Genomic DNA, 26,114 nt, shown 5'->3' with positions numbered 1-26,114 from the left:
GATGTATATTAGTATTATAGTATAGCAATATGTATATACATCGTCTCGTTCGCCGTGCCGGATTATCGACCACCCCCAACCCGACATTCACTACCACGCACAGACATACACACCCATCAGATCCCGAGGGCGTTCGAAATACGCTTTTCGGCCGCCCCGTATAATATTATATATAATATATAGCAGTCTCGCCGCCGCGGTAGTGTGGTGGTGCTCGAGGGTAGGGTAGGATATTCGACGACGACGACGACGACGACGATTTATAATATTATTATTATACTAGTAGGTACTACGAGCTCATACCGCCGCGCTATCGTGACTGAGAGAAAATAAGGTCGCAGCGGTATATAATATATAATATTAATATTATATCTATATACGCGTATAAATTATACGCACCGACCGCGAGTTCTCAAGGTTTCTCACTCTTTCCCTCTCTCTCTCTCTCTCTCTCTGTCACTCTCTCTGTCTCTCTCTTAGTCTCTGCGTCTGCATTATTATAATACACACGCGTATATAATATATAATATACGTGTAATGTGCACATTATTATATACACACAATGCAATGCACGTATAATATACTTGAATAACCGACCTTGCAATGTGCGCACAGTTTTTGCTCCGTTCACGAAATATAGTAAACGCGCGACTGCTATTACAGCTGTACGCCTGCTGTAAAGTCTGTACACACCGACACACTGCGCGTGGACGGACGGTTTTTTGCAGCGTAAAGAAAAAGTTAAAAGTATACGCAATGGCGACCTTACCCGACGAGAAATAACCACCATGCACAACCGCCTGTACATAATACTTAACAATACCTATACCTATAACCATTACTGTAATACGATTTCCACCCAAATAGTATACCCGAAATGAACGCGATATTATTTTCATGACCTATCATCAGCAGTAGTACTTACTGCATATCACCAAAAATAACTCCACAAATAGCAGTACGCCCCCGTATGCAAACATTGATTTTTTTTTCTCGATCCGATAATAATATACGGAGTGATTCACCAAGCATACTCACCCCAGTTTTTCTTCAATAATTCGGTTATTCAGACAATAGTAAATTTACAATTTTAGTAATTAATATTAATCTATTAACATTTGTAAATTGTAAAAGTGGTCCTAGTATAATAAACACTAGATATCTAAGACCGGTGTCACACTTGCGGAATATCCGCGGTGGAATTTTCGCAAAATCGAAATTCATATATTTAAATACTACTGGAGACATTACAGCGGAATTTCAGCACGGAAAAAAAATCGCTACATGTCGCGGTTATTCCGCTGCGGATACTCCGCAAATGTGACATCGTCCTAATGGTACATTTATTTTATGTTTTTGTAGAATCATTTTTAAGGACCATTATACTTAGAATATAAACATTTTAATAACTGAAAAACTTCTTGTTCAAATTTTAAAATTGGTTATTACTTGATTAATATTTACAAGATAATTACCTACTAAATAATTTACAGTAAAGAATGAAGGTTTTCATTTGAAAAACTTAAGTTATTATATCGACACAAGTACACGATGACAAAACTTTTTATTAGTAGTACAAACAAACTTGAGAATTTAAAAATATGGTCTTTAAGCATATTTATAAATTCCAAAAATTAGACTTTTAATAAATTCATTATTAAATGAAAAATGAGGGTGAACACTCAGTGAATCATCCCGTATGATAAACGTTATATGTGCCCATTATATAATATAGGAAGTTTAACAAACAATAATATAATATTACAATATACCACATCATGTACCTGTTCTAAGCAGCGGACGGATTTTGTCTTCCACGGATGTACACTATCCGGATGGTTTTACTATAATCACTCTCCGGTGGGAGAGGGAGAAGAATGAATAAATAGATATAAATACATCGGTTAGTTAATGATCGACAAAAGCGATGGTGCTGCAAATGTGCAAGACGCTGTTGATGTAACATCATGGTGATCGGTGGTAGCCCGGAAACAGTATTATGCCGAAATAACGAAAGATCGCCGTCATCTCAGGTCTTAATCGAGTGTTCTGAATGAGAGCAGACCTTGTTCGTGAGCTGAATAATATATTATTATATTATGCTGTCGACTGCGGCGGTCGACGCGTTCGATATATTAGTGGGCGACTGACGTCATAAAAATGCATTGCACATTTGCACACGACAACATCGATCACACTGTACATGATAATTGTTTAAATTATAACTCCCAAATTTTCAACCCTCAAAAAATAGTTTTATCACTATAATATTTATGAATATTACACATGCCGTTAAGAAAAATCTCGATATTACAGAATACAGATTAAAATGTGAACATAAATGGTTTTGGTTTATTTATAATAAAGTAAATTAAAATTAAAATACCCCATCAAGTTCTTACACGGTATATGAAAGTCAAGCAACAATTTTGGAACTGTATAGTGTATACCAATAAACCTTATAGAAATAACGAGTTTACAGATCAAATGTTTGATTATCGATTATACGTTATATACGCCTTGTGTATTGTATAATACGAATTATGATATTAGATTCGTATACTATACCCTATATAAACTTTATAACTATACGTAATAGACTGTTAATATAGTTGTTCGTTTTGTTAAGAAACGTCGAAATATTATTGTTTTCCGTCATGACGTGTCTAAAGATATTTCGGGGACCACGATGACAAAATAGTGCATAGTGTATACGAGTCGACGTTATCTATAAGATTGTAAGTGCATTGACCAGAAACTAATGAGCAATGATTGTTTCATAACATGAACTTATACATAACGCCAATGGATGATATTATCATTATAATAGTGTATAATTAATATAATATGCAATATGCTTACTGTTCACAGAAATAATAATATTTTGTTTTATAAAATTTATTATATTTTCACAAATAGTATTCACAAATGTTGGCCAATAAAGTTAGAAACCGGGCAAGAATCCAAAATTATTTTAGACTAATTCATTTATTATATGATACCTACGTCTTGTTTACAAAGTTAACAGTAAAAGTGTAGAATTGTACTTAATAATTATGCAAACGATCGTCTGTATACTTGTATTAGCATAAATTATTCGTCTTTATTTTTTCTATTATATAACTATGTAGGTACTATTATTATGTACTATCGACTAACGATATATTAAAACTATTGAATTAAGATACGAAATAATATCATTATAACTGTGTAAGTGTATCATTATAATCTTAACGTCAAAATTAATTATTAATTTAAAAAAAAAAAAGTCAAAACACAATAAATCACACAATAAAACATGGTTATATTCAGTATAATATATGTATATTAAATACATTTAAACACACACATGTATGAATATTTTTATGTTATATAACTGATACCGCAAAAAACCATTATTTTAAAACTTATTACCATATAGCCATATAGGTAATAGGGTTATTTGACATGAAACAAAAAAAAACAAAATCAATATTATCAGTAAGTTGAAGGAATATAATATAGTGGAGATATTATACTTGTCCACCGCGTTTTCAATTACCCTTTAAATGATAAAAACTATCAGGCTTTGTCCAGTGTAGTGATGGTTGAGAAGGTAGACCATTGCCAAACACACAAAGGCTATGTAATAGTTAGCGTATTTATGTAAATTTTTTGCCTTTTATAATTATTGTCTGTTTTCCCTTCCAACGCTATGTATACGTACATATTACACAAAAATATATCGCAGTATTAATACACAGTATAGCCCGCACGTGCATGGTTTTCGCGTATAATATTTGGCGTTAAAGTGTAAACTTTTTTTCACGAAAACAATCGCAAGCCTTGAATGTAACACGAGGTTTTTAGTAATACACACACACAACATTTATAACACGATGGAACCGCCATCACAATTTGATGGGTTCAAGAACATAATATAATAATACATTATAACATAAGTATCATTACATTAAGATGCAATTCAATTTTTATATTTTGGCGAAAAAAATTAAATAATATTGATTTTATTTCATTATACCCAGATACTCTGGGCAAAAAACATGAGTAACATAAGTTTATAATTGCATAATACAAACAGTATTAACAAAAAAAATAAAATGTATTGTTAACAAAATAGAATGGCTCAATATACATTTTTGAAATTAGAATAGTGTGAGAGAGAGGAAACAAGACAAATAAAATAATAATAATTGAATGCGAATACATACACAACACGAACGTCCTCTATAACCGTCACATTCAGACGTAAATTGTTATAAATTATAATATAGACATAAATATGATACGACGACGAGAGGTGTAAAGTTTTAATTTAATTAAACGCATAACTCATCGAATGTAACTAATTAAGAGAAACAACAAAACAAAAATAAAATAATTATATCTATAAGACAGGAACGATGTGCATAATTAAGACAGCTAGGTCGCCCGTGACATATGTTATATAGTAATGAATACAATAATAATAATACTATAACGGCGAGAATAAAATGAATCTAATCCATTATTTTACAAATGCCATTGCAAACGAAGGCGATTACTATATGAAATATTATACTATATATAGGTATAAAAAAAAAAAAAAACAACCGAAAACTTTAAATAAAAATTACCTAACAAAATATAGCGTATATTGTGTGTAATGACGTTATTGTATAAAGTCTTGTGGATTCATATAGGTGATCTCACGGGGGGGGGGGGTGGCTTGATGTGGGGAATATATCCCCCCAAGGTTCTTTATTTTCTTACATATTAGTGATACACATTTTGTCTACTTTTGGTAACCCTTACGGCTTATCATGTAACAATTTTTTTCATCCCTCTCCATTGAAAATCCTGAGAACGCCTCTGTGTGGATTTGACGTGATGCAAAATTTAGCTATATTATGTATACGAAATTAATTAAAAGCCTTACTACCAGTGACAAATAAAATATATTTTTCAATTTTTCTGTAAAACTCTTTTACCAAAGAAGGATCCCGGAAATCGCAGATTTTTTTTTACTTTTCGCCAAACTCCTATAGTTTTGACTAATAGCTCTGAGCCCCCGCGACTTTCGCACCGACGAACATTATTCGCTGCAAGTCCAATAATTTGAATTTATTTCATTCGTTTTCGTGCGTTCTGAAACTACACACTTATACACCAAAAGTGTAAAACATGTTTACTGTCACAGAATATAACAATGATGTATGTGTATACATAACGTATTAATATAAGAAATGGTCCCATTTTTTTTAAATATTCATACTACACATTTTTTTTGTACATAAGTCAAAATTTTGATGGAGGCAGCAAGATTTTAAACGAGTTTTTAGCATTTTACGGCTTTTAAAATTACATTACTCACAAATATACTAGGTTATTAGTGTTGATACCCAACAGGAACGGTATTGTATTAATTTTTCGTTGTATTTTAAAGTCGATTTACTGATAAGTAAATTACAATTTACAAACGATAAAAATTATTATAATAGCAATAATTGCAGAAATAATGAATACAATAACGGTGATCCAAACACACGCGGTTTCGAAAAGCGATAACAAAATGATAAAATTATATTATATTGGTTGTTGGTCCGTAAGTCAGTCCGTTTGGTAAGGTTAATGTGTGTTATAATAAATTATTAATTTTTACATTGGACCGTACTACTACAATATGAATGTGTTGTAGCCGTGTAGTTACTCTTCATATTATTGCAACAAAGCGCCAACCTTGCACATACATTTCCGATCAAGACGCGTCTCTCTCAACAACATCATAATACTTATTATACACTACAACGGGCATTACTACAATATTAAAAATCTAGATGTGTATAATATAATACGCATGTTATATTCAAATGAACTCGCGTATAATCGCCGATCGTCAAACTCGTTTCCAGTACGGTCATCTACAATTTAAAACGGATTGTGTTTGGCGTGCATAGGTACCTACGATATAACATATACAACAATATTATGTACACGACGGCGACACGATGTTTCGTGAACCGAATACTAACTAACCAGACGGCAGGTGCGTACACCGCATAATATCATAGTTATTATTATACTTACTACTAGATCATCGCATATAACGCAACAAAACTAATGTCATATTCACTGTTTAATTTTTTTTCTTGTCCGCTATTGGTAAATAACAATACATACGACATTGACAATGATCGCATTGATTAAAGTATAATGATAATAATATAAATGGTCACACGACACACGATGACGACATCTTTATCACCGAGCATCGACAACGCGCGCGACGGAAACATCGTTATACTCGTTCGCGATGAAAATAAAACAAGTCACAAGTGGCATAATATTAATGATATGTATCAAGATAAAACCTCATAAACTACCAATGACGATCGAACTCACTGCACATAATGGACACAGTTACGTGAAAGAAAAAACATTTTCATTTTCACATTAGGTACCTATTTCAATTTTTTTATCGTGTTTTTTTCGTAAATATTATCGACTTTTGTAATTTACATTCATAAAGTACGATTATCAACTTAATGCACAATTAATCGTTTGTACAATCACATTGGACTGCGTTGTCTGAAAACAAAATAACGAAAATATTGTCGACGAAACGACGAAAACAAATTTAAATAACCTATATATTATACAAGACACTCTTAAAAACTGTGTATAAAATACCTCACACTAATGTGATTATAATTCCTTGAAATTCGCCGAATGTCAGACTCGTGACGAAGAATATTTGAATATATTATTATACAGCTATATGGTATGTACACATAAAGTTTTTCGTTATTATGCAATTAAAACAAGTCCGTACAACACAAAAAATATATGATGGTAAAATATAGTTGATTGAAACGAGACGTCTGAAAACGACGATAAACTTGTCGTGGATCGAGGCGTAATAATATAACGACTTTGGGCGCACCGGCGTGTGTCTAAAAGTAGTTTAGAGAGTAGGCGTGAAATACGAAAAAAAAAAGCGAACGTCAGAAAACTTTCTTACAGTCGAGCATTAGGTACATAATATACCTACTACAGTACTACAAACACACATTATAAATTAAAATCATATAAAGGGACATAATATAAGACTATAAGAGTATATGACATGTGTGTGCGAACACATTTTACAGCGTAGTCCAAACATGATAATGATCGCGTTAAAATTATGCACTTATAATAAAAAAATATGTGAATTCAGACCAATATAATATATTATACGTAATATCACAAAGCTGATTCCGTAAAATTGTAATTACAAGGTCGGATTTAAAGTTGTGGAGAGGAGAAGGCTGGGCATAAGGTATAGAACTTACTGATAAATGGTAAACGTTGTACTATTTCGTGGAGACCCCCCAAAAAATTGTGCACATTTGGAGCTATTATATAGTTTACTTGTTGGTTATTTAGACAATTTCGTTATGATTTCGTACGCGCAGATATCGATCGCGTGGACTACCTACTCATATTGTTGGTACCGGTGCGTGTGTGGGAGACTGGGAGAACAGGTGACGAGGAAGATGAGGGTGAATTACAATATAATATATTTTTTCGATCTTTGACGACTTGTAGGATCTCGAGTGGAAAAATATTAATATATTTCCTATGTGGCTACGAGTGTAACTCCTCGTCATTCAATAATGTTGGTTTTGACGGGTTTTTAACCAAACATAATAATTTTTCGAGAAAATTTCATCTGTACGCTACATCACTAACGAAATACAGTGAAATGAATTGATATCACAATATGTTATTTTATGATTAAACATTTATACCTATATATATTACCTATATCATACTCGTTTTTACTCGTTTGTCCGAAATCCGAATATAATAAATAATAATATATAAGGTAAACGATTTTCGAAATTCGAAATTTTTTTTTTAATGGTGGTTACTTACAGTTCAATAATCAATATTGAGTCCCTACAGGTAAACCGTACATCAGAATGCGGTAAAATACATAATATATTATATCTATCATTCGTAGCAGAACAATTCGACTAGGTATAGTTTATTTTTAAATTTAACCATTATAACTTGTAAAATGTAATTATTATAGACAGAGCAATTAAAAACTTAACTAAAATAAATTTAATTAGTATGTATTGTCATATACTCGTACATTTCAATTATGTTCAAACTATTCTAACCGTTTCGAGATGTTCGAATTGGAATGTACATTTTTTTCAAAAGTAGAATTGTCCAAGTTTCTTAAAGTTCGAGGAATTTGAGAACCCATACCTAATACCTATAGACCGACCTTTTTTGTGATACGCACGTTATGCCACCGACGCCAGGCCGGTTATGTCGTATCAGAAATCATTGTTCTTCGATGGCGATCGGCGGCACCACTAAGTACGCGAGCGGGGATCGTGAATCTTCAGTCCCCACACTTGTTCCACCCCACAAAGGACGGGGAGGCTTCGGCGGTGTTGGTGGCGTAGGGTCGATGAAGCGAGGCGGCGGCGGTGTCGACGTGCTCGTTCGTGTATGTGTGTGTGTATGGCGCGAGAGACGAGAGAAACGGAGTTCGGCGCGCTTGAACCGTGCACAACACACACGCACACACCCACACACCCACCCGGCTGTTATCGATCCTTTGGCGCGCGCGTTTTCCATGTAATACACACACACACGAGCGCGCGCATCGATGGTGTTACGTTTGGTTTTGGGATTTTATATTTTTGTTGTAGGTATAATGTATATATTATATATACATAGAAAACTTTCGCTTTTTTACCGATAAACAAAGTGTGACCCGTCTTCCACGACCCGGTACTGTGGGGAGCGGGGATATTGAAATTAAAACTCGCTGTACGACGAGATTTGATTTCGTCCTCGCCCTGGAAAATATTACGTAACAACGCTATCGTACGAAACGTTTTGTTTCGTATTTCGCTTACTTATATTATTATTACTATCATTTCATTTTTCCTCGTAGTGGAATTCTTTGGATCCTTCCTAATGTGTGTGAGCACAAAAACATGCACACACGTGTGCCCGATGGAAAAGAGAGGTACGAAGAGAGGACGAAAACAAAGGATACGATGTGCGAGAAGGGAATGGGATGAAAAAAACCATATACGTATAAAAGACGCGTACGTAAAGCCAATAAAAATGGGTCGTCGTCACCGTAGCCGCCGCCTGCCTCGCCACACCACCGTGAACCGGTCCCATGTGAAGGAGATACGACGTGCGTTGAAAACATTTTTTTTCCTCAGACTTTTTTTTTCATTTAGAGGTCGTTGAACACACCACGGTCTCTTCGAAACCGGTCTCCGGTATAAGCGACGGCGACGACGGTATAAATACGATAAAATATTCGTGTATCCTCGGAGCGGGACGAAAATAATATTATTACTAACTTGGTCACACTTTGGCGGTTAAAACACAATTCCGAGGTAGAATTGAGACGAATACAAGACGCGGAAAACGTTGGAATGTTGCGTCAACGTTGAAAATTCGGTAACTACAAACTTTTATGCGCACTCGTAAAAAACATCGTAGATCATTGTTGAAAAATTATAATATTGCATCATTTTCCTACGTTATATTGCTATACCCACACTAACTGCAGCAATGAAACGCGGACGGAATAAGAGATACTATTTCAGTGCGTCTATGGATTTAATAAAATATAATATACATTATACACATATAATTATATGGTTTGCAACGATGGACGGACTGCAGTCAAGTACATTACATTATTGTATACATTCGAATTTTGATTAGTTCATTTTCTAAGTGCTTAAGTTATAAACACAATATTAACAGTTAACACGTATTTATAGTATACTTCTTACGCTGAATATTGTGTTATAACCAGCCTAAACTTAAAGATATAAAAATAATTTAAATTCTAACAAGTTTTTCCTTCAAAACAATTTTAGCTGAGTGTAATTAATGAAGATGATTGACTTATACAACAGCATGCTTATGAAAAGATATATTTTGATAACGTCGTTATCATTTGCCATGCAACTAAAATATAAAATATTATGTTAGGCCACGTATTCTGCGGGTTAATATCTAGAATAAACACAATCGTTTGGCATTCTAACGGAAAATAAAATGAGTTTGGTTTTTTTTATGAATGAATGCGTAAACTATAAAATATATCAGCGATGAAAGCTTCAGAATTGGGATTTTATAACATTTGCATATTTCTTATAAGATGTATAAGAAATAGCCGAGTAAGCTAAAAATGTGTTTCATGGCACAAAGAATTAAAATTAAAAATTGAATTTTGCATATTTTTACATATTTAGCAAATTTTTAAATTTCTGTGGTATTTTTGATAACTTAGAGATGTTGAGTATTTTAACCAATTTTTTTTTTTTATCAAAATTGGTTGTATTATTTATGAAATAACTTTTTAGTTTACATGTTTTATATTATCATCAATCGAATTATCAAAGTAAATTTATAGATTAAGTAAATAAGATCGATTTCGCGGACTCGTTAACACATGCTGCAACACTAGCAGCATCTTTCATAACTTTTATAGTTTGTTTATCAATTATAATAAAGATTGTCGTCAAATGAGTGTTAAAATACTGATGCTTGAAATACACGCGTATTAGTTGTATTTTTACTTATTGGTTGAACGTGTTGTAGTTATTTTTTGTTATTTTCAACTTTTACATTGCTTTTAAACATGCTAAAAGTTACTCCATATTTTTTGTGTAAACTAATAAGCTACGTAATCGAATAAAAATTTAAGTAATTACCTATTATCGTTTGTAATTGATAAATAATTATTAATTAGTATTAGTTGTTATTTTTATTGTATATTTCGGCACATATATATTATATATGTTATACATAGTACATACATAAGGTATGTACGATATATATTTAAGGTAATATCATAACGTATATACAATTGTAAGCGATGTAAGAGTAATAGCATCAAATGGGATCTCCACACATGTTTCAAAAAAAACTCTTTGAACCATTTTTAAACTATCCAATACATTATAATACTAGATTGTATTCTGAAGTATTTTATATTTATAGGACTATACCGAAAAATATCAAAATAAAAAATGTAACTACACACTATACGTCTATACACGTGATCTGTGGTAACGGCTTTTATATACATGTGTATTTTTTCTAGTCGCCAAAACAAGATTATTTTAATACTAATTTTTATTTCTTGATAGAACCCGTGTAAAATATATAGGCATTAAACACGCGCGTTTTAACAATAATATAAAAAATTAACATTGAAAATTTGAAATAGAAATACAAACTACTCGCCGACTCCGAAATATTTTGGAAAGCAACGCCGAAGATACCTACTCTCAACGACAGCGCTTAATAATATTATTTAAATGTACAATGATAATAATCTCGTACAATGTATAAATACGCACACACACGTGACGTCACAGCTCAATGATTTCGCAATCATACTACCGTTTCCACGATAATCTTGCTATAAGTAATATTAATTTGTAATCATATAATATAATATCGTTGTCGTATACGAAAATAAATTCACAACGCCGCGAATACGAAGTGCAGCCATTATACTTTTTATATAATGATTATAATTATTAATTATAAATATTATTATCATAATTATTATTATTATTATTTGAAATATGAATTACAGGTTTAAATTTATTATTATTATCGATTATCGTTCTTCGTTACTATAAGAATTATTATTGAACTACAGCTTGATTACAATGCCGCGTTTCCGTACAATCGGAGGGAGGGCATATTATAACTCGTTCGCAATAATTAAAAAAAAAAAAAAACAAAAAACAAATACGTACGTACGTCGATGTTTACGCACGTGTTAGCCCTTTCGAAGGTATAAAAATATTGTTATATTTATCAAACCTGTTCCGCACTAATAAACAACCGGAGGAATAATGCATGTAATCCGCTGTATATTATATAGGTGGTCTGCGGCGTTTACGGGAAGAATTTACGTTTGGAATTTTAAGACTTTCGCGCCAATGTCGTACGCGATCGACGGTGTATAAAAAATGTGCGCTAACAAAATAACATTACATAGATAATATGCCCGTTCATACCCAGAATAGAGTAATTTTAATTAATTTTTTATAACGTAGTACAAACAAGATAATAATATAATACAGCCAATATAGGTATATCATCGATAGGCACTGCGGTGCTGCCTATACCTAAGGGCTTAAACACTGAATGTGTGCCTGAAGATAACGTTAGAGTTGTTATACACCAGTGGTTATGAAATGGTTGTTATGGATATAGCGAAAATTGCTAGTGATAAATTTAATAATGTTTTTGTTGATTTTAATGATTGATAAATGATAAATTGATAACCATAATATTTCAATAACCACTGCTACCTTCTATAATTTAGACGGTTATTACTTATTAACCATTTAAATAATATATTTAGCGCTAGTTTTCTCTTCTAACACACATTACCTACAATTCTAATAGATGAGCCCATCCATGTCTTTATTATCTCTGATTCGATTCTAACCAGAATACGGTATTTTTTATACTTGAATATAATATATTTTATTATTTTGTCGAACTCGATGTATGAGCGCTGCTCATAATTGCTATAAATAATAAATTTAACTGTTTTCAAATACCTGATCGATTTCAGATCATTAACGAAGTATATTAAGATTTGTAATAATAAAAATATTATCGCAGGTACAACAGAAATGTTAAAAATGTCAATTTTCCTGACGAAAAAACAAAAATATGTTCACGAATTCACTTTTGTTGTTTTACGATTATTATTATTACGGTACCTGTGATAAGCGATTATACTATGTAGGAGCTTTATTGAACGAGAAAAAATATGAACACATACGTGAGTGGTCATGATGTCACGTAGGTAGATCATATTAATAACAATACATGCATAAAGAGCGTATAATCGTATAATGCGAGTTGGACATAGGCGTGTATTAAAATTTAGAGTTGTACCACAATGGTACAACAGTATTACGAACACGTAACTTACCGTTCGAATACGAATCTAAAATTAGTTTTCTTGCCTGCGAATTATAAATAAATCGTAAACTGTATATTCGAACGTTTTGTACGTGTTGGACTTTTAGACGTTTCGTTTAGCTCGTAGCCACGACGACATTGAAAAGATTAAAATCGTCGCAACGCATTGATTATAGGTACAGCAATATGGATCACGGTACTTTGATACTAAAACGGCTAGACGGAGTAGGGCGAAGAACAAAGGCGATTTCGTGAAATTATCGACTTTTAGATGTACATATATATATATATATAATGACAACAATTGTAAAAATTCCGTACCGTGCCAATTGACGAAGAACACTAACAACGATAATACAATATTATTATTATGAGTTATGACATGACAATGTTCACAGCTTATATATTATACGTTCTCTACACCATCCCATTGTTTGGCTTGCGTTATTATGATAAATAATAACAATTTAGGACGATATATCGTTCCTAAAATAATCGCGTTGGCGCGGACACGTAAAAAAAAATTGTCCTCGAGAAATATTTTCCTATTTTTTTTTTTCAATAAATACTGATTCCGACTGACAGTTTTTGAGAATTTACGACGTGTATCAGCAGCGCACGGTCTTTTTTCTTTCTCAGTCCGTCGTTCGGTTAAATTTTATATGTGTCATGTACTCGTGTATTTTTGATTATTTTTATAATAAAAACGATTTACTTTAACATATACTTATTCATTTTGTACTTACTTAATACATTTTATGATTTAGAACATTGTGATTGATTTGCGCGCACAAGGTCGTTGTGGCGAATAATGATAAAAGAAACAAGTTCATTACAGGTCCAAGTAATGAATAAAAAAATTCAGTTACGGCAAACCGTCACGCGTTCGGTGTTTTTCTTTATCTGAACACGACGAAATTGGGTCACAGGCCTCAAGAATAACAACAACAACAACAACAACGCTACAGCAACTGCTTACTGACTACAGTACATGTAATAATACATAAATATATATAATACACTAAACAATTGTCAAACGATTCGGTATTTAAGGGGGAAAGGGGAGTTTTTGACACCACTGTCAGCTGACCCCCTCCCTACAACTACACAAAAGTTTTGCCAAATTCTGCACAGGCTGTCCGTATATATGTGGGTTACGCATGACGTTAACCGGAAGTCCGGCAAAGGTTGGACGCATCGATTTTCGTAAAAGTGGGCGTCGTTTTTTATTTACTTTCTCTGACCCCTCCACCAACCACCCTTCTGTATGCCATTGCCACCGTCACGTATAAAATATATTGTATATATATACATGTATTATTTCGTATTCGCGAAAAACTATCGATAACTCGTAAGTACGTCAGTCTCCGCCACGCTAGGTATCCACGAAAAGAGAAAAACTATATTTCGAATCGCATATTTGCATCGTATGTAAATTACTACCACATGCAAGCTTACAAAAAACTACTGATCGTGTAAAAAAACCCTTTCCGTGCGCATATCAATATTATATACTGTCTTAAAACTCGCATAGTCGCATACCATCCACACAACAACTAAAATATACCGTCAAAAAGAACCACATTAATGTACTCCGTATTTACACCATACATAAGTATACTGTGCACGAATGTATATTATATTTTTAGATTCCTGGATAGACTGCAAGAAAAGTCTGCACGTGGTTCAAACCTTAAAATATAATAAATAATAATACAAGCGTGCGGTAATCAATTTAAGATGATAAAGATAAGAAACTTTAGACTTTATAATAGTGTTATAATATTTTGATACACCAATCGTTTCAATGATGAAAATTTACAACACATGTCGTATTTATATACAAATAATATTATTTTACTAAATTATTGTAAATTTTTGACAGTAATATATTATTATTATTCAAGTTTAAAAGTATAAAAAATCAAATTATTACAAATATGTCGTGCGTATAACGAAATGTCGATTTTCATTGAAATAGCGACATGACATTTGCATAATAGTTTTCCTGTAAATATTAACCGTGTCTATACATATATATTTAGTATATTCTGTATTTATGTATAGTAAATATAGTGTTACAACAGGATACGATAGTTCTGCAGAGCATACTTAAAACTGCAGACTGTAGTTTGTTCGGCTCGAGGGTTTCCGTTGTACGGACGTGAACAATAATTCATAATTCACGGCGAAAAATTGTCGTCAAAGTAAATAATAATAAATATTAAACGTCACGTTAAGTCTTTTTGCACTTTTTTAATATATTTCTTGGGAACAGTAAATACAATGGTCGACATTTTAAATAAAAAGCGTCGAATAAATTGCATTTTATATAAATGAACAGGATAAAAACATAATAACAAAAATAAATAGACTTCTGTTTAAAAACTCAAATTGTAATCACGGCGATTCGTAGTACGAATAATTGCGGCAAAACTATACATTGTTAGCATTTTGTATAGAAGGTAGATTATAATACGTAATAACTAATAATATATTAACGACTCCGTGTAGCAAAATAATAGATCATTTTGTTATCTTCGTCGTCAATTCATATATACTCGTAATATATCGTGGATAATATTATTATACATTTATATTTATAAATAAGTACTTAGGGTGAGGATGAGTTTACCTATATACAGTGAGACGATTAAAAAAAAAGTTCTTTGAGAAATGTCAAACTGCAATCTAAAGGTTTTTTTTATAAGTATATATTTTAAATTATACTGATAGTTGCAGCTATTCGTAAACCCTGACCCTGACGTTTTCGTGTTGAAAATTCATCCACGCATTTTTTTTTCTTTATAGATAGCTTTAAGTTACAACTAATGCAGCTCAACAATTATACAATAGTGAATATACTTATATACTGTCATTTTACTTACTCGAGAATTATGAAAAAAATATAATATAGTGGAATCACAATAACCTGGTATATTTCAACCATGAAATTGAAATATATAATAAAAGAATGAATATTTTAATTTTGTTGAATACATTTGGAGAGCGTGAGATACGACGGACGACATAATTATTTGTCTTTTAATAATAATAATCATTTGCTCGAATGCCTGAAATCGCGGCCATAATAATATTATATTATAGTAAATATATGTATATATTATTATAATTTATAACATTATATAGTCTGATATCGAATAACATGGTTCACAACAACTGTATCAATATTATTATCAATCTATTCACACTGTATACTATATAGTATATATATGTTATATAATTATGTACAGTGCATAATGCACTATATGCAGTACCTGCATCACCAGCAGCTGCACACGCCTATACATATTTATATATTATGCTTACCACACGTATCGATTTTCAAAACGATAGGAGAGGAAGTAAAGAATAACCGTCTACAATATAAAAAGTAAAAAAAATAATATCGTGATAACGCGAGAAAAAATATTGTTTAAATCGTGTTTGAGTATAATAGGCGTGAAATGTGTATGCAACTCGTTTTAGATTTAATTTTTGCGAAAAACTGCGTGCGGTGAAAGTGAAACCTAACCTAACCTAGCTGTTATGGCGCACTACGAGAAGGAAAAATGTGTCATGGCAAATTATAAACAATATAATATAATTATCACTCGTACCACATAATCATATATATTGTCCTTTATATTTTAAAATAGATTCCACCAAATCACCTACTGACGTCTGTTATCGCCGCAGAATAATACGATATACACGACGCATGCTGCACAATCAAACTATAAAAAATTTAAAAACCTAAATCTGGGGTATGCGATTTATATTAGTTGACGTAATGAATATCGATGAAGGGTGAAAAGCTATTAAAATGTAAAATACTTAATTACATATTACATATTTTCAGATTTTAATATTTCTGTGATCCTATATAGTATATAGTATAATAGTTTATACTATGTCAAAGGCAAAGTAACACAAATATTTTTTGATTTTAAAATTTACCCCATCACATGTCATCTATTGGGAAAAATCCTTAGAAAATTAAACCATTAGGTAATGGTGAATGTGTGGAGTTGAGGTCTAGACATTTTTACATAAAGCTGCATCTTCAATTAATATAGTTAAAATAAATGTTGACTTAAATTCACATTGACAGCACTTTGATGTTCAAGTTCAAACGAGCATGAGATACTTGAAAGTTGAAATGTTGATGAATTAGATCATAGACAACAATCATCAACAGTGTCACTGTTCAAATGGTCAGACTTATGAATTATGATGAATATTACTATTTTTGTTATTTTTACCGAGAACATTTAAAATACATATTTTGATTACAGTATTTTAAATTATAAAGACATAGGACTTGAGGGCTTTATGGTGATTAAATGAAGATTAAACCTCCGTAGTTGTGCCGTTGGGAACAATTGCGAGGACACAATTATTATTAAATACCTCTGCGGAACGATAATCCAGTCCAGTTCTATATGCGTGCGTGTGACTGAACGTTATATTGTTATATCTATGTAATACTAAAACAGCGGTACAGTTGTTCGATGAACCGCGACACCGACAAGCCACATTTATGGTACGTGTGTGTACGCACACGATTCCATAATAATATACCGTTTGACCGGAAAGACAGACGCGTATCGTCACGAAAAAAAATTCGATCGCCGTCGATCGTGCACTATCACGAAACGGAAACGGAGAAAAACGTTCACGTCATCGTTTTGACGCGAATCCGCGGTATCTCTGGTTTTCGGACGAGCGAAAAAGATATTGTGAGAAACAAACAACGTTTATAAAGAGAAATCCAGGTAAAAATAAAAAAAAAAAATGCGATAATATTTCTGAGCGGAAATTGTTCCCGTGTTTTTCGCGTACGCGCGTCGACGTTGTAATTATAATGGGAAACTTTATTTTTTTTCCGCGACGACGACGACAACAACAACAACAACAACGCAGGTAGGTACACAGTTTGTAATTTATTCGCCTGTTAACACACGCACGCCGTAAAGTTATAAGGAGAATATAAAAGGAGAACGACGTCACCGGTCGGGTGGCAGAGAGCAGTAACGGCGTAGACGCGAGTCTCGCTCGCGCCAAAGAGAACGGCAGCGGCGGCGGCGGCGGCTGGTCGTGTGCAGTGGGTTTTTCGGGTGAAAGCAGCACCCTCCGCCCCGCACCCCGCCGCGACAGTGAAACGACCGGTGCAGTACGCGGCGCATAATTCGGAGAAAGTGTTTCTTTACGAGAGGAGAGAAAAAAAAATAAATATAAAAACTCGACGAACAGCGGCGACGGCATTCGACATTCGTCCCTACCGGAGTACCGCGACGTGGAGGTGAAGGCGGCGCAGGTGGTGGAGGATGTAGTGGAGGTGGTCGGAGCGGACGAGTGGTGGTGGCGGTGTTCGGCGACGGCGGCGTTCTATTGCCGAGTGATATAGAAACCACTATGCCGCCGCCGCCGCTGCTGCCACGTGTATAAAGAGCGAGCGAATAGTGGGCTCGACGAGAGGGGAATACCGACCGTAACGACTCGGCCGACGCCGCCGCCGTGCCGTTTTATAATATAAACGAACGCACAAAACGCATTACGCGACTGTAATAGTATTGTTATTACTATACAATATAACGTAATATCATTATGATTATCATGCACTACAATATTATTATGTATAGATTATTATTGTACGCGGGACTGGCCAAGACATTAAATTATATGCCTACCCAAATCTATAAACACGTATCTTCTAAGTTGCAAACCATACTTGCGATCTAATAATACACGATACGAGTTTAAAAAAGTACGCATCTTTGGGTTTAATAAATATTAATCGATTTGTTCGATCATAATGTATACCACCTTACATTATTAAAAAAACTTATTTATGGAAAATAACGAGAAAACAGTAGCTCACCCTGGGTATACTATACATAAATTACTATTATTCATATCAATAATAATCTTAGCAGCATACATATTTTATAAGTAATTATAACACCAATATACGTATAACCTGCGTGTTCAGGCAGTGAATATTATGTGTGCGAGTATAAGTCGATACCTATAGGTATATTGCATATATAAATAAATAAACAATAACTATTATCAAAATTAATTTACAAGTTTTGATGTAACACTCGCTAGCACCGGTCATGGGGAAGGAAAGGAGATAATTGCGATAATAGTTATCCAAGGAAGGATTTCCATAAAAATGTTCTAAATTGTTATAGTAGCATGGGGAAAGGGTTGAACATTTTTGAAAAAACAATTTTTATCTACGTGAAGACACGATTCGTTTACAACACTAAAATTATTACTATTTTAATTTAATTAGCACTTAACGGTGTATTAGAAAATGTTAATAACTATCTTTGAGTTCGTTCGTGTTTATGCGGTGAATGTACATTGCCGATATCGTTTTAATAATATATAATAATTTGGACGTAGCCGAAAAGTGTCGAAATTGTACTCGTATATTTCATGTGACTCAATTTTAGTGTGTAATTTATATACCTAAAGAAAGTAATAAATGTTACTTAAGCAGCTATAGGGTTTGAACGAAAATTGTAATCGAATAGGTAGTAAGGAAACACATTATCTTTCCTCGTGTGGAAGCGTTTTTCTTGTCACCGTAGCGGATATAAGAATATTACCCCGCCCTACACGAACACCGAATCTCCGATCGGCTCCACGCAATTCCGATCTTTCGATTTAATACAGCACAATGAAATTATGTTAATAATAATAAAAAAAACTTGCGCCGTTTGTCGTTTTCTTGGCCATTTCATTTGTCTCTAATTCGTGGAACATTTTTTTTTTAAAATTAAATCATAAAATAACGGTGAAACGATTTGTTGAAATCAATCGTTGGCACAAGTTATAGGTACTATTTTTCACAAAAACTTGGTGGCTTTTGGGATGTCATGTTTAGTATAATATATATAATAAATTATAATAATATATAGTGTGAATTGACATCGGCGGAAAATTCTAGGCATTCATTTATTGGGTACGATGATAGACGATGATATTACCTATAGGCTATAGGTGTATTTATATTATAATACAATATAGATAATATGGAGAGACGTTATCGGAATAATACTGTTTGCCGATTACATTATTATTCGATGTAGGTATATCATAATATACAGATGCATTGATCGATACAATTTTATAATAATACGAGTGTTGGAAAATTTTAATTGAGATGTTCCCGCATATTCCCGTGTGTATTGTAGTTTATGAGGTACACAATAATGACGTTATTATTATATTATGGATATTCGTCGTTCGACGATCATGTGTTCCGTCAATATAATTATAGTACATATACTTTACGATTCTGGAAATAATCACGTTCATCGGACGAATTAAACAAAGAAAATATAAATTGTTTAAATTCATTTTTAAAACAAAACGAATATTAATATTAATATAATAGACGAGATTTGAGGTTGATGTCAGATGTATATTATTTGTACAAGAATATTAATGTACCTCGTGAAGTACAATATAAAATAAATATACTATATACATTATATACAGTGCTGTAGAGTGTAGACGGTCAGACGCATAAACACAATAATATCGTAATATTAAATAATACATTTCCTTTTTGTTTATTTACCAAGTGTAAAAAAACATAATTAAATGGAATAATTGTTAATATACCACGAGAAACTTTTCTGTGCAATTTTTATTCATACGATACTAATTCTCGTAATTCTTATCATAGCAAAGTTTACAAGTTTCATCATGAGTCGGAAATATTTTCTCGCGTTCCATGTGCTCACCTTTAAACTGTTTATAGTATTATTACTTTTAATAAATACTACAATATTACTATGTATCGATCGTCCAAAACCGGTGTAATGTTTTGTACGCTATTGAAGAATTTAAATTTTGTCTATCTATATAATATTATTATATATCCTTTAAAACAATACAGTAAGTTATTTTATTTTAGCATCTCAATACGATTTTTTTACCTTAACCAGCTATAGATAGATATAGTGATAAAAGATATCATGATTCCTATTTCAACCATTAGACCGATAATATTATCATTATCAAAACTCAAAGGTTACAATTTCCTAAATAAATTGTTTTGTATTATGTGACAAGCACAAAGCAAGGTTTAGTAAGTACCACATACATTGTGGTATAATCAAGTCAATATCCAAAAATAGTTATATAGCTTTTATCAAAATATGCTGAACGGTTGATAATTGTTTGATAGATATCTACAAATAATTTTTCCACAAAGATAAATAATGTTGGATAGTAATTGTACTTTGGTCTTTGACCATCATGAACAAACTATATGTATATACATGCAACTCAATAAAACAGGATATTAGTAATAGATCAATGGTAACTAATCTATAATTTCTGTAGCTGTACAATAAACGAGCAAATGAAAATGAAAACAACTTAAAAAGACTATTACAGTAAAGTTGTTCATTTATTTTTCCTTGTACATCTCTATGAATTTTTAAAAAGATTCTCATTTATTTATATTAAACATTTAAGTAGTATTCTATAAAATATTAGTAAATAATTACATAAGATAAATTTAAATCGATTTACGACAATACCTCATTTATTTGTTTTATTTAACTTAGAAGCAAACTAACGAGGAAGGAATAAATAAATTTATCAATCACCGATTAGTAAAATACTCATATTATTTTGTATCTAGATTTTAATATTCACGAAGAAATAATTAAACTCAATAATCAATATTTAACGTAATTATACAATTCAGTGATGAATGCCTGTGAAAATTTGATGAATTGTGTATAAAACACTCTATATACGTAAATAACACATTTAAAAGAAACTAAATCGCAAACATTATAGTCTAAACCACTACGGCAATATATTGATTTATTATAGAGACGTTTAAATTAATGCCAGATTTTTAGTTACAATGACAAAACGAAATTGCTCAGCAGTCAGCACATGAAAAAAATTGTGAAAAGGGTAAATCTCACGTATAGGCTACTTATAGAGTTATTCACACGATATGTTACAGAAGACATACCTAAAAAGATATTAAAATTTGATCTTAATAATTATTATTGAAAATTTTACTAAAAATTTTAACGAACTGTTAATACCTACTTACGCAAAATGTATGTACACATAAATATTCTAATAGGTAGAAAAAGTAGTATATATTCATATACTAGTTTATTATTATTATTCATTATTTTATACAAAAACCATTGAATAAAATAAGAAGAAATCTAACATTTTATTTTTATAATTTCATTTATGAAAATTCGGTAATTACTGCACTTGTCAATAGCAGAGTAGTATACATAGTGAATTGTAATATTATATTAAGTGCAACGATGACTGATGTAGCGTGTATTAATTTAAATTATCATATCTGCTGTAAAAAAGTCCAAACTTGTATGCTAAAAACCACGAGTACTTTATAAACGAAATCTTCCTGAAAGACTAAAAATATCAACCAGACACAACTTACAAGCAAATTTTTCTATTATCCAATATAATAATTATAATGTTCACTGTCCATTTATTTAAGTATTAAATAAAATTCAAATTTTCCAAAATAAAATATTAAAAATAATAACTAACCTCCAAATTAAGAAAATTCAAGACCATAAAAGAGCCAATGCTCAAATTATAAAAAAAAAATAATACATTTTAAGTGATAACTGACGATTTATTATTATTTTGTTATTATACACGGCGATGGCACTTGTTGGATCCGGAACAACACGATTCCGATAATTCGACAACACCGCAAATGCATTCAACGACATCATGTATAATGTCATCTCGCTTACAATACGGTTCGCGTAAAACCTGAATATAGATGTATACCACGATTTGTAGTCCAAAAATCATGTACATCGAAAAAATCCTATATAGTTTCGTTTTGAGAATATTTTATTATGCACTCAAACGTTCTGGACGAACTACGTATATTCGCGCTCGGGTAGGTCGGTCAGTCGTTAAAGTAATGTATGAATATAATAAATAATAATAATATTATACAGTTTCACTTTCGCGGAATGGGTAGAAAACAACTTTTACACAACTGCGCGACGTAGCAGTCTTCTTCCATTCGCCGGCCGCGATCGTTATTATTATTTTTATTATATTATATCTACCTACATGTGTAGTATAATATAATAATAATATGGTATTATTAGTATCACGAGTCGACGATGGAAAACTAGTCGGTGACGTCGCTTTCAAAAAAAACCTAAATACCTGAGTATCGTTAAGCCGTACACCACACAGTGGTGAAAATACTATACGAATTACGAATAATAATAGCAATTATTGTGATAATATTATAATATGATACATCAACATCATGTCGCTTCCGACGAACAACTATTAATTATGAAATATTTAGTCTGGCGGAAGTGAGATTGCAGTATATTAATAATAAATTTTAATATTGCATCGATTAATGCATGGTCATAAATTCATAACACTCACAACTTATTAAGTTATAACGTAGTAGTGTAATTATGGGTTGAGTCGAAACTATTCAAAGAGGAACATTTTATTATGTACCTACTTTGTAATTTTGAATAATAATATTCACGTTTTAAGTATATGTAATGTGTGTTTGATAAAACTCCGATCGAAAAGTTTTTGATCAGTTAAGAACACCCAATTTCAAGATTCATCCTTCTGCTATTTTAACAAATGTAAGTTGAAGTACCGAAATACAGATTTCGTCACATGGAACATCTAATGAAGTACGCAATGATTATACCTTTGCGGAATATACGCCACGCGCCACCTGACCATCGATGACATCACTGACCTCATCGAGTTGTTCATTGTCAAGCAAATAACGACGACCGCTTGCGAGCGAGAACAGACTAAGTTTACTTTTGAGAGTGTTTCACACATTTCTTGAAGTTACAATCGATATGAAATTAACGAGAATTGTTTTTAATAAGCGGACGACTACAATATAAATACTAAACAGTAATATGCAATCCAATCCACTTGTGCACGCATATTACTATACACTGAATATTAAATAGTAAGAACTACTAAATAATTATTATATTTATATCAGACGGCCATTCAGTATATGAATTGCGATTTTTTATAGCGTCGTAACAACATAATCATTTAATGGCAACGGTTTTACGGTATTTATTATTACGTTATTAGTATTACTGTTACAGTATACATGCGATTATTTTGCTCTGGGTTCATGTTCCACGCACGCATTAAAATAACATATCGATTTTACTTGAAAGATATAAAATATTCAATCAGTATGTTGTTACTCGTTCCTATATAGGATATATAACTTGACGTACTATTACTATACGTATTATTATTATGATCTAAAGATTTTGTATATCTTAAGATATCTCGATAGATTAGCGAATTGAAAAAAAACTCCTTAAGGCGGACCTACAGCCCCGTCGATCTTTTGAGGCTCAACTGGGGGTATAAAGTTTAAACCTCCAAGTCGGTTAACTTAAATACTAAACGACAACGGAGGGAATAATAGAACATTTGGCTGTTTCGAGAAGAGCGTATTTAAGATTTCTTTTTAAGGAAATTCATCGATTTGTATATTTTTCAAATTATAGGGTTTTGGAGAAAAGTTTATTTCTGACCATCAATACCTCGGAACCTCACCCTCTCTCTATTGGTAAATAATAAAATATCCATCATGACATCATGATCAAACACTTAACGGCTTGATATAGGTGTCTACTGTACCTACTTTCAAAACACCGTGAACATCGCAACAGTCAACAAGTGCGTGTTATTTTATACGCGAAAAATAATGATAATTATTATATTCTTACCGTCATCGTACGGTAGCGGGCATACGCGCGGTACGAACGCGGTGCATGATTCGCTCGGCGGAGAACGGTGCGCGGTGTGGTTAGCGGTGAGGGGATGGGAAACGAGCAATCGCGGTCATCTTTACGGGCGACTGCGCGACGACGACCGTATACGCTCGCGTCACGTGCGAGGTGAAAGAATGATTTACACAAGATCGAGGTTTTGTATTAACCTTGGCGAGAGACGTCGCCGCCGCCGCCGTAGTCGTCGTCGTTGTCGTATTATTACGAAACCAATAAATATATTGAACTAATACGAATTATTATACGAAAAACGGCGACCGAGCGTATATGGTGTACACTTGCCTATTATTGTGTACTCGGATGTATATTTTATGAATCGTATTATTATTAATACTATACATTATACACTATGTTGTGTATATAATATTATTAATATTCACAGATTTCTCCACTTAACAAGATTAGGAACTTTGGAACTCAACGAATACAGAATAATTGAAGCACGATGTAGTATTATTATAGAAGTGTGTACTTATATGACTGCATTATATGTGCGCAACATGGCGCATAATATATTGTCTACATTCCACAGTTTGCAAATACAGGATAGGAACTACGCCATTATTATTATTGCTGTTACCGGTATAATATAGTCAGATATTCTACGAGTGACCAAAATCTATACTATATATATGATGAGTTCAGTTGGAAACCACACAAAAAAAGTGAACAGATAATAATAATAGAAATACCCTATTATAAATGATTGTTAAAATATTATAATTTATTGTGTCAAACGCGATTACGACGATACTGCGAATGTTTCACGGAAAACAAACAACGATAAAATGTGCGGTCGCCAGTCGGTGCAATAGAAACCGCCAATACTCATCAGACATTATTACGATACAATCGACTAGCACACTCAAAGATAATACTCAACAAGACGTGTTCGTATTTTTTTACGCTTTTATCCGTCATCATCGTGCGACAGAGTTTACGTAGCTGCAACTGGTCGTAAGGTCATGTATATTATAAGTATTACTTATATAAGCACCATCGCGGAAATAAAATCTAACGTATGTATTGCAAAAACAATTGCAATTCACAATAATATTGCTTGGATTTCGATACGATTGAATTGAAAAATTGTATTTTTTTAGTTGTTTTTACGCTAAAGAAGTACGAGTTTAATATATTCTTACCTTTGATGTACAGATGTACGACTCTGCAGTATCCAGTGCAGATGAAACTTCTTCAGGTTTTTCGGATAAAACCACTTTACATAACCTAAAAATCAAAATTTCTATAATTAATAATTTTATACAT

At 32.4% G+C, this 26,114-nt stretch overlaps 1 protein-coding gene across 2 annotated transcripts in view; it reads right to left on the bottom strand.

Moving 5' to 3' along the window:
* LOC114127800 (uncharacterized) overlaps positions 1-26,114 on the bottom strand; it is a 132,379-nt gene that overhangs the window by 70,460 nt on the left and 35,805 nt on the right. For both annotated transcript variants that reach the window (XM_050203348.1, XM_050203350.1), the window contains exon 3: positions 25,991-26,075. The gene's annotated coding sequence lies outside the window, so the exon portion shown is untranslated. The remainder of the gene's footprint in view (positions 1-25,990; positions 26,076-26,114) is intronic.

The sequence above is a fragment of the Aphis gossypii genome, chromosome 3 (genome assembly GCF_020184175.1).
Source record: "Aphis gossypii isolate Hap1 chromosome 3, ASM2018417v2, whole genome shotgun sequence".
In the NCBI taxonomy this organism is placed as follows: domain Eukaryota; kingdom Metazoa; phylum Arthropoda; class Insecta; order Hemiptera; family Aphididae; genus Aphis; species Aphis gossypii.
The sequence above is the reverse complement of the archived record's forward strand: the minus strand, read 5'-3'. Positions and strand labels throughout refer to the sequence as shown.